This window comes from Arachis duranensis, chromosome 6 (assembly GCF_000817695.3).
Source record: "Arachis duranensis cultivar V14167 chromosome 6, aradu.V14167.gnm2.J7QH, whole genome shotgun sequence".
Classification (NCBI taxonomy): domain Eukaryota; kingdom Viridiplantae; phylum Streptophyta; class Magnoliopsida; order Fabales; family Fabaceae; genus Arachis; species Arachis duranensis.
In genome coordinates, this window is record NC_029777.3 from 58,305,246 (window position 1) to 58,316,008 (window position 10,763).

General features: G+C 39.9%; 1 non-coding gene across 1 annotated transcript; it reads left to right on the top strand.

The window, feature by feature from the left end:
• Positions 1-8,468: 8,468 nt before the first annotated feature.
• On the top strand, positions 8,469-8,574 carry LOC127740322 (small nucleolar RNA R71). Its single transcript, XR_008001001.1, has one exon. It is a non-coding gene; the product is annotated as a small nucleolar RNA R71 (small nucleolar RNA).
• The last annotated feature ends 2,189 nt before the right edge of the window (positions 8,575-10,763 follow it).

Here is a 10,763-nt window from a genome sequence, read left to right on the forward strand (position 1 = left end):
TTGGCTATTGATCAAGATTTGAGAGATTGAATTACAAGTAATTATAATTTGATCACTTAATATTGCCAAGGAGATCAATGAATGATTGAGGAAGAGATGAGAATGAACTTAATCCGGAGGATTACAATATCTTTTGATCCCAATGTTCATTTTATTTTTAGTTCTTACATTTACTTTTCTTGCCATTTTACTCCTCTGTACTTTATTGCTTTCTTTACTTTTCTGCCATTTACATTTCCTTGTTACCTATCACTCCAATATGATTCGTCTAACTAGGATAATCAATTAACCATTGATTTCTTAATCCGTTAATCTCTATGGGATTCGACCTCACTCTATTGTGAGTTTTACTTGACGACAATTCGGTACACATGTCGAAGGGAGATTTGTTGAGAGACAAGTTTCCACCTGCATCAGGGAAGAGATGAAGTGTGGTCACTGATTATACCACATGTATTTCCATATCAATGTGTTGGGAGTATTACATGTCACTATATCTGCCTAAACCCCAATTTGGTCCAACATGAGAAAGCATTTCTAGCATGATCTCCTCATCCCATTTCCAAGGCTCAGAGGAGATCCAATTATGGAGAGTTTCTTTCCCAAGATAACAATCCAATTAGATGAAGATCGAAAGCTTTCTAATAAGATCAAGAGAAAAGAAAGAAGATGAAGAATGAAAACTATAATTGATCCATCAAATTACAACAGAGCTCCCTAACCCAATGAAAGGGGTTTAGTTGTTCATAGCTCTAGAAATAAAAAATGGCAGAAAAGAAGAATCCATGCTAAAAATGCAAAAAAGTAAATATATAGAGGTAGTTCTCCAAAGTGCCAAGCTTCTCTATAGTTCAAAACTACTCCTATATATACTACTCCTCTTGATATTCTAGTGAGCTCTTCAAGTCTTAGATGTGGGCTCTGGATCTTGAGTTAAAGCAGTTCTAATCTTTAGTAGGCCCAGCTTGCAGAGAAGTATGAATTAGGCATGGGCGTTAGTGAGATTAACGTTAAGTGACATTGTGGGTTCGAGAACGTTAGTGGCAATCACTTTTTCCACTAACGTTAGTGGTGTTCACTTTTACCATTAACGTTGGAGCAGAACGTTATTGGTGTTCATGTTTTTCCCTAACGTTGGAGTTCTCTTTTGTCTCCACGTTAACTAACACGTTAACTTAGTTAATGTGGCAAGTAACATGAGCTATTGATGGCTTCGCAGGCGTTATTGGTGATCACTTTTCTCATTAACATTGGAAGCTATTTACCATTCCACGTTAGTGTTCATGTTAACTAGATTAACGTGAGTACTAACGTGGTTCTTCCTTGATTTCTTTGCCCTGAAATCAAGTAAATAAAGTGCATCAAAGCTCTAGCCAAAGTCATGAGATTATGCATCATCAATTTATCATGCAATTCTAGCAAAATCCTCATGAAATCATATGAAATTCATAATAGTTGCTTGAATCAATGTCTAAGTGTATTTTCACCAAAACTTGCCTTATTCACTAAGAAAATGCATGAAACTACCTTAAAACAGTAAAGAAAAGGTCAGTGAAACTGGCCTAGATGCCATGGCATCACTGTGCACACGCACATGTCTCTGAACTCATATCCCTTGATTCTTGATCTTTCCTCCACTTTGCATGCTCTTCTTCCATTTTTTCCAAACCATTCCCATCTTATACACCTGAAATCACTCACAAACAAGATCAAGGTATCGAATGGAAGGCAATTGGAATAAAATATATCAAATTGGGCACAAAAGAGCATGTTTTGATAATCAAGCACAATTTTGGTGGAAAGTTCAATAGCATGCTATTCAAGGAAATAAATGCAAGTTTATGTGATGAAATCCATTAAATTCTAACAAAAAATCATCATCAAATATGGATTCATCAATTCCCCCACACTTAAACACTAGCATGTCCTCATGCTAAACACACATAAAGGAGATAGATGAAAGTGAAAATGACTTATGCTATAACTACTTAAATGCATGCAATTATCCTAAGGCTAATTGCCACTATGTACTATGATGAGATTTGGCAGAAACAAACCATGAAATTCCAGTCCATCACAAGAAAGCTTTAGGACCAATGCAAAGAGTTCATGCATTAAGATCAATGCCAAAAGAATTGAATTGAAATTTTCGAAACTATCCAATCAAACAACTTGCAAGAAGATACAATATAAAGCATAAGAACATAGAATTGAGCGATCGAAGCCCTCACCGGATGTGTATCCACTCAATTCGCTCAGTGTTTAGGGTTTAACCATTCAATTCTCCCTTTTTCATGCTCTTCAAAGATTTTCAAGTCATCTAACAATCAACTAGTATTTAATGCATGAATAACAAATATCATGAGGTCTTTAGAGGGATGTAATGAGGCTAGGGTTTTGGTAGGATGAAACATGGCTAAGTGGACTTAAAGAATTAGTTCTTTGATTAGTTTGGGTGTCCACCTACTCCTATATCACCTATATACACCTATTATTTCGACCTATCTACCCAATTTCTTTTCTTTTCTATCTCACCTTACTCATGCATTTTCTTTTCAAACATGGCATATGCATCCTTTATTTAGCTTTTTATTTCATACTTTGTTATGTACAAGTTTTTTTAATTAACTATGAATGCACATGTCTTCATTAATGAAATGTATGAGCATTACCTAATTGCCAAATATTTTTCATAATGAGTTCATGCCTCTATCACCAATGTTTCCCAAAATTATCCTAGACTTAGAATTTACACACTAGTCCACCCAAGCTAAACAAAGAATAATTCAGGGACATCAATGGTTTTCCGCTTAAAGGGAGTAATGTGCTATCATCAGAACAAAAAGGAAATTCATAGGCTCAAAGGGGTTCACAAAGGTGCATGAAAGGGTTGGCCGTATAGGTTAGTGAGTTTATCATCCAAAATGGCCTCAATCATGCTAAATGCATCTAAATACAAATACAGGAGATAAAGAATCATGAAAATCAACGATCACAATAAAAAAGGAGTAATAATCACAGAGAAGAACAACATATGGTCGAAAAGATGCAACCATCTATTAGAGCTTAAGATTCACAAGGTATGTTGTTCGAGCTCTTTTCCATGTTCTACAAACAATTTATTCCATGCAAGTTGGCAAACATAATATCTCATTCAATTCAATCAATGGTACGCCCTAGAAAAGAATTTTATGGAAATTCCTTGGTGTTTCACCAACTTATTCGTTCTACTATACAACATGCAAATACTAACTACTACATATCCATAAACAATAAAGAAATATTTACAGACAAACCAAACAAGATGATATATAGTTAAAACTACTCAAAATAAAGAAAAGATACTACAAGAAACATTGCAAAGTGCCTTGAAAAGAGAAATTTTACCCCCTTTTGAAGTCATCGATCCTCCCCCACACTTAGCTTGTGCATGGTCTTCCGTGTATGCTTACGCTCCGGGAGAGTGAAGAAGGGGCACCTTCAGCTAGTGGACTTAGAAATGGGTTGGTCAACTGCATCATACTCCTCCCCAGTTAGCTCGGATGAAACTCTAGGAGGTGGGCCGGGGTCTCTGCTATATAGCCTTGCCGCTATCCACTCGAAACGCCTTTACTCCAAATGCTCCATACGGTGGATATCATGCAAGATGTCTTTAAATAATTCTAGAAGAGGGCGGAGAAAGGGTAAAGCAGCTGATGATGTTGGTAGACTTGGTGGTGGTGCTATGGGTGTCTTCCTCTTGGAGAGGGTCGTAGTTGTTGATCTTTCTAAATCTCCCCTCGAAATGAACTTACTGCCTCTAGGAACCTTGAACATGATATCTCTTGGATGCCATTCTACCCCTGCCGCTGTTGCTAAATGCATCACCATCGATGGAAAAGGGATGTTGATATTCTTCTTCTCAATCAGTTTCCATATCGATGTGCGTAATAAAGGTGCAATGGCTATACTCTTTCCTTCCATGATAGCCCAAAGTAGCAACGCAATCTTGAATCTCACATAAGTAGCATGAGTGCTGGGAATAATGTAGTCTGCCACGATTTGATGCCATATACGAGCTTCGGCATTCAAATCTAAGTAAGGTATATCTGTGGGAACAGAATTTCTCCGTTTGCTATACTCCCATGAAGCATCGGGACAGTGAATTCTCTTAACTATGGGAGTCAAAGACATCCTCCCCTTGGACACACTCACCTTGATCCTTGAGTAGTTATCATTCTTGGGCGGAATGTGGGGGATCTTCAGAATAGCTTCAATAGCTCGGTTGGAAGTATCCAACCTTTTTCCCCAGAGGAGTACCGACTCTGCTTCCCAGTTTTGGTAGTTGGCGTAGAATTCCCGCACCATGGTTTTATTGACTTCAATTGGGTCTTGCTCATGAAACTCCGAATGAAATGAGGCAATCCGCTCATGGATGACTGTTTTGTACTTGATCAGAACCTTAAGCATCTGTTCCGAATGGATTGGCCTTTCCTCAATATTGCCATATCGGAACTCATCTCTTTGGTTGACCAAGACATCCGGATTGTCGCTCGGGCGATCCAAGAAATGTGGTCGTGATGCGCTGGTAGTGAGTTGTACAACCGAGACAACGACTGGTTTCTTACCCTTTTTCTGCCTCCTAAAAAAATCAAGGTTATGGGACAACAACTAATTTAGAATAATGAGGAAATGCTTGATAAAGCAAGAAAAACTAAATTCTTAGTTGGAAGCTTGAAAATAGTGTGATTCACAAGAATGACGGTGTGTATATTCCAATGGTGCGCGCGGTTGAAACACACACACACCGGCCGCACACAACGGCAATCACACTCTCTAGGCAATTAAAAGTTCAAGGCTTCACAACTAAGTGCTCAAGTTGCAAATATAAAACATAGAAATGCAAGCAACTTGAAGCAAGCACCAACAAGCGATTGTCAATTGTTCATCCTCAACAAGTGGTAAAAACATATACAATGCTCATAATTGAAAGCAAAAAGATGCTTCATCAAGTCATCACCAAAAGTTGAGCATTTGTAAAGTGATTACTCAATTTAAATTCTAAGACAAACATTCAGACTTAGATTCTCCCAACACAATGCATTTACAATTAAAATCACCCATTAACAAAGTATAAAATTTTTGAAAAACATGGGTGGTTGAACTCAAAGTATGCCAACAAGGAAATGCATTAATAAAACAATTTGATCAACATCAAAATTAACAAATGAAGTTGTACAATTCATACAAATGCCTAACAAAAGATAAATTGAAAGCATATAATGGCCAAGTCATATGGATCAAGCAAGATGTTCATTGAGGCATTTTATCGAACATGTGGTATGCAATGCACAATTTCATCACAATTAAGCTCAAAGTTAATCTTAGTCAACCCAATAATGAAGCAACAACACTTTGCAACCCAAAAAAAACAACAAAGAAAGCAATAAATGTAATCTAAGCAACATAAAAGATATGAAAACAAAAATAAAAACATAGATAGGGAAAAAAGAAAAAGAAGAACCTTAAGTATAAAGAACAATAACTAGGGAGAAACAATGGCATTTTTCATTGCCACTGTGAAATCACAGCGGTTGGGTTTAGCGGAAAGAGCACCAGAGGAAAGAACTCACCGATGGTAAAAAGAGAAAAGAGAAGAGAAAGAAAGAAAGAAAGAAAGAGAAAAGAAGAGAAGTAAGAGAAAGATAGAGAAATGGTGGTCACCGGTGGTGGGCTGACAGCGACAGCGGTGGCCGGTGGCAGAGAAGAAAGGGCTATGCAGAGAGGAGAGGGAGAAGGCAGCTTGGGAGAAAAGAAGAAAGAAAGAATGCTGCCACTCAACAGGGCAGGTTGCTCTATTATTGCCCAAAACACGACCTGTGCGGATGCACAGGGGACTGTGCAGACGCACAGAAGCGAAAATTAGGAAGGGTGCGAACACACACTACGTGCGAACGCTATGACCAGAGTGGCTACAATAGAGCGTGCGGGCGCACAAGGGTGTGCGCGTGCACAGAAGGGCTCTCTCACAAATTTTTTTATTTTTTATTTTTTGAAATTATGTGGACAAAAATAAGTGTGCGTGAGCACACAGGTCCGTGCACACACACAGAAGATAAGATTGGGGGGGTTGTTCACACGCACAAGCTATTCCCACGCTCCCACCAGTGGGGCTGCCAATTGATGTGCGGACGCACACGTTTGTGTGGCTGCACAGGTAAAGCACAAAAGGGGACCTGTGCGTACACACGCAGCTGTGTGCATACACAGATGAGAGAAAAGTGAGCAGCGTGCACTCATAGGCAGCACTGGTGCTGCGACCAGAGAGCATGTCAGGGCGTGTGCAAACGCTCAAGCTTGTGCATCCGCACAGATGGCGAAAAACGCAGTTTTGTGCGCACGCACAGATGCCCTGTTTCAAAATTTTCCTTTCTCTTCAAAACTAAAGTTTTCAACCTTAGCATAACAACATGCTAACCCCAAATCATTCAAACAAGCACAAAATCATAGTCTACAAGTAATTCTAACCTATACACTCAAAATTATCCAAGTAAATCTAAGCTAAGCATTATATCACAAGAAAACAAATAGTTCCAAAAAGCTATAAACAAGAGATAGAGTTAGAAAAATGTCACCATGGTGGGGTGTCTCTGACCAAGAACTTTGGTTTAAGGTCTTAAGTTGGACTTGCATGGCTTTATTGGTCATTTAGAAACTTCCCCAAGGAGGAAAATTTCCAACTCCTTGGCTTGTTTAGGTTGAGTATGATCCTTTGAATTTGATTTCTTGGCACATTCCTCTTTTCCTTGCTCATTGCCATCTTCACTCACTTTGTCTTTAACTATGTCACACCCAAAGATAGAGTAGGCTTCAACGATGGGCTTGTTGGATTCTTCCAAAGTAAACTTTACTAACTTGCCATCTGACTCAAAAGAATAGACTCCCGAGTGTGCATCTATCCTGAAACGGGCCATCTTCAAGAATGGTCTTCCAAGGAATATTGATGATGGCTTGGTTGAGTCAATGGGAGGTGGGTCTCTAAAATGTGAAAATCAACTAGAAAGAGCAATCCTTGAATATTTACTATGACATTCTCTGCAATCCCCACAACTGACACAATACTCTTGTCAACTAACACAAATTTCGCCCCGGACCTCTTTAGGGGCGATAAGTTCAATCTTTCATAGATGGGGAGTGGCATGATGCTCACACACACCCCCAAATCACACATACAGTCCATGAACATAATCCCACCAATCAAACAAGTCACCAAACATGGGCTGGGATCATTGCATTTTTTGGGAACTAAAAAAGAGATAGAATCATCTACCGGGTTTTTATTGAGGTTTCCAAGCTTGTCTTTGTGAGTGAACACATCCTTGAGGAATGGTCAAGGGCTCTTCAAGCAAGGTCTTTCTCTTTGGCTCCTTGGCCTTTGGTGGTTCTACCTTACCCTTATCAATATTTTCATCTTCACCCTTCATCACCTCTGCTTCATCTTCTACCTCCTCATTATTTATTTCCTTACTCAACTTTGAAGGTATAGCCACATTCTTATCCAACTTAGTACCATTTCTAAGAGTAATGGCATTTATGCTTCCTTTAGGATTGGGTTAAGGTTGTGAGGGCAAACTACTTGAGGTTGTAGCTTGTTGGGTGCCTTATGTGGTTTGAGGAGGGAGGGTTAAACGGGTAAGGGCTTTGGCTATTGTAGCCATGTAGGCATCTTGTTTCTTATGAAACTCTCTTTGTTCTTGCATGAAGGTGTGAATTGTGTCATTCATGTGGGATTGATTGGAGGGAGGGGCATGGTTAACTTGAGAAGGATTAGATCTACTATTTGGATGTTGATACTTCACTTGAGGTTGAGGTTGTGAGGGTTGCTGGTATGGTTGTTGGTATTGTGGTTGACCTTGTGGGTGTTGATGGTGGTAGACTTGAGCATTTTGGTTAGGTTGAGCTTGGGGAACTTGGTTCCACCTTTGGATCGAGTTATCTCTCCACCCTTGGTTTTGATTACCTCCTTGTGGGTAGGATCTTTGGTTGTAGTTGGGTCTTTTTGGGTAAGGGTTAGCAACCGCCAATGTAGTGTCCTTTTGGATTTGAGGGCACTCATCAGTGTAATGAGTATTGCAAGCACAAACACCACATATCCTTGATGGTCCTTCTATCCGTGGAGGTTGGGGTGGAGCATTTATCAACGCTTGAGGGATTTGTTGCCCTTGGGTGATTTGCCTCAACAAAATTGTCATCTCACGAGGGTCTTAGTCAAAATTGCATCTCCGGTGGGAGAAGCCTCACTCAAGGCTTTTGGTTGTGGGCTCCTTGCCCTTGAGTGTTGAGTTGAGTCTGCTAGGTCCGATATAACTTCCCAAGCTTCTGTAACGGTTTTGTTCTTGGTCAATGACCCTTCGCTCGCAGCATCTAGGAGAAGATTGTCTTGGTGGTGCATTCCTTGACAGAAATAACTGATCAGAACCAACTCATCAATCTAGTGGTGAGGGCAAGCCTCTAGCAACTTCTTAAATCTCTCGCAATATTCATACAAAGTCTCTCCATCTCGTTGCACAATGCAAGAGATCTCTCTTCGCAGCTTGTCTATTTTTTGGGGAGGGTAGAACTTCTCCGAAAATTCTTTTCGCAACAAGTCCCAATTGGATCTAACTTCACTCAGCTGAGTATAAAACCACTCCTTCGTTTTTCCCTCCAAAGAGAAAGGGAAAGCGAAGACCAACACCGCAGCTTCATTCGCGCCATGCCTTCTCGCAGTTGCCCATGCAACTCAGAAATCCTTAAGATGCTTTAGAGGATCCTCCCCAGGAAGTCCATTGTACTTGGGGAGCAAGTTAATTGTGCCAGATTTAAGCTCAAAATTCAGATCCAAGGCCGGATACAGAATTTGAAGTGGTTGCAAATTAAAATCGGGAGCTCCGGCTTCCTTCAAGGTGATCCTTCGAGGTGGGTCTGCCATGACGGTGTCACCTGAGTCACTCAAAGAGAATTCAGTACTCCCCACAGATGAATATAAAGTCTCCTCATTGATTGGAGAATGATGGTCACGGATTGGTGGTGATAGTGAATGGGAATGATCCTCAAGGGAGCCCGATTCACTATTCACGAAAGCTAGCCAACGCTGAGCTTGCCTTATACGAGTTAAAGTTCTTTCAATTTTTGGATCAAAAGTGGCCAAGTTCGGGTTTGGAAGCGACCTCGTCACTCAACTGAGGAGGCAATGAAAGCATGCAATTATGAAAAGCAAGACAAAAGTAGGCAAAAAAATAAGAACTAACTTAGCAATCTACAACTACTAAGACTAACTAAAGACGAAAGTAGTATCTACAATTAATGCCAAGTAGCAAACCAAAAATTAACTATTTATACTATTCACATATTTACACAACCAAAATCATGGCGCTCATTGTACTTAAAGTTAAATTCCCCGGCAACGGTGCCAAAATTTGATAGAGGGACCTAAGGTGGGTTCGGAATTTTCAAAAAAATGGATTCCCGTTGCTAGTATAGTTCCAAACACCACAATTGGTCCCTATCAAAATAGAATGCTAAACATGTCACAAATCAAGCAGATATGGTACCGAGAGTATTTGACTCCCGGGTCGTCTCCCAAGGAATCACTTGAGGGCAATGAGCATGGAAATTTTGGTTGTAGAGATCAAGGGGTTGTCAATGAAGAAATGAACATATAAAGCAATATGGTCTTGGCTTGGAAGATTAAAAGAATAAAAATGGTCTTGGCTTGGAGTGAGCTAGGGATTATTAGCTTAGCATGACGACATGCTATTGTTTAAGTGTGGGGGAATTGATGAGTCCATATTTGATGAGATATTTTGACTTGATTTGGATGGATTTCATCACATAAACTCACACTTAATCACCAAAATAGCATACTTTTGTGTTTGATCCCTAAATTGTGCCTAAATGTGAAAACAAGCATTTTTGTGCTTAAATTGAGCAATTGGTACGCTCTCAATTACGTTGGAAAGTAGACATCTTGGGCTTTTCAGAAATGTATAATAGCCTATACTTTGCTCGAGATTTGATGCCCAAAACTGGCGTTCCAAGTCAGCATAAAAATTCTGTCGTAAAACGCCCAAACTGGCACTAGAATTGGAGTTAAACGCCCAAACTGGCACCAAAGCTGGTGTTTAACTCCAAGAAAAGCCTATGTACGTGAAAGCTTCAATGCTCATCCCAAGCACACACCAAGTGGGCCCCAGAAGTATATTTCTGCACTATCTACCCTAGTTACTCATTTTTTGTAAACCTTAGCTACTAGTTTTAGTATAAATATTACTTCTTCTCATTGTATTAGTCGTCTTGGTTATTCTGGTTTCCCTTCTGGGGCCGAAGCCAATGAACACCATTATCACTTATGTGTTTTCAACGGTGGAGTTTCTACACCTCATAGATTAAGGTGTGGAGCTCTGCTGCTCCTCATGAATTAATGCAAAGTACTATTGTTCTTCTATTCAATTCACACTTATTCTTATTCTAAGATATTCACTCGTACTTCAACCTGATGGATGTGATGATCCGTGACACTCATCATCATCCTCCCTTATGAACGTGTGCCTGACAACCACTTCCATTCTATCTGCGAGAGCTTGAGTGTGTATCTCTTCGCCTCCTGGTTCATGACGCATGGTTGCTTCTCCTGACAACAGAGCCTTCCATTCTGTGCGATCAGAGTCCTCGTGGTATAAGCTAGAATCAATTGGCAGCATTCTTGAGATCCGGAAAGTCTAAACCTTGTCTGTGGTATTCCA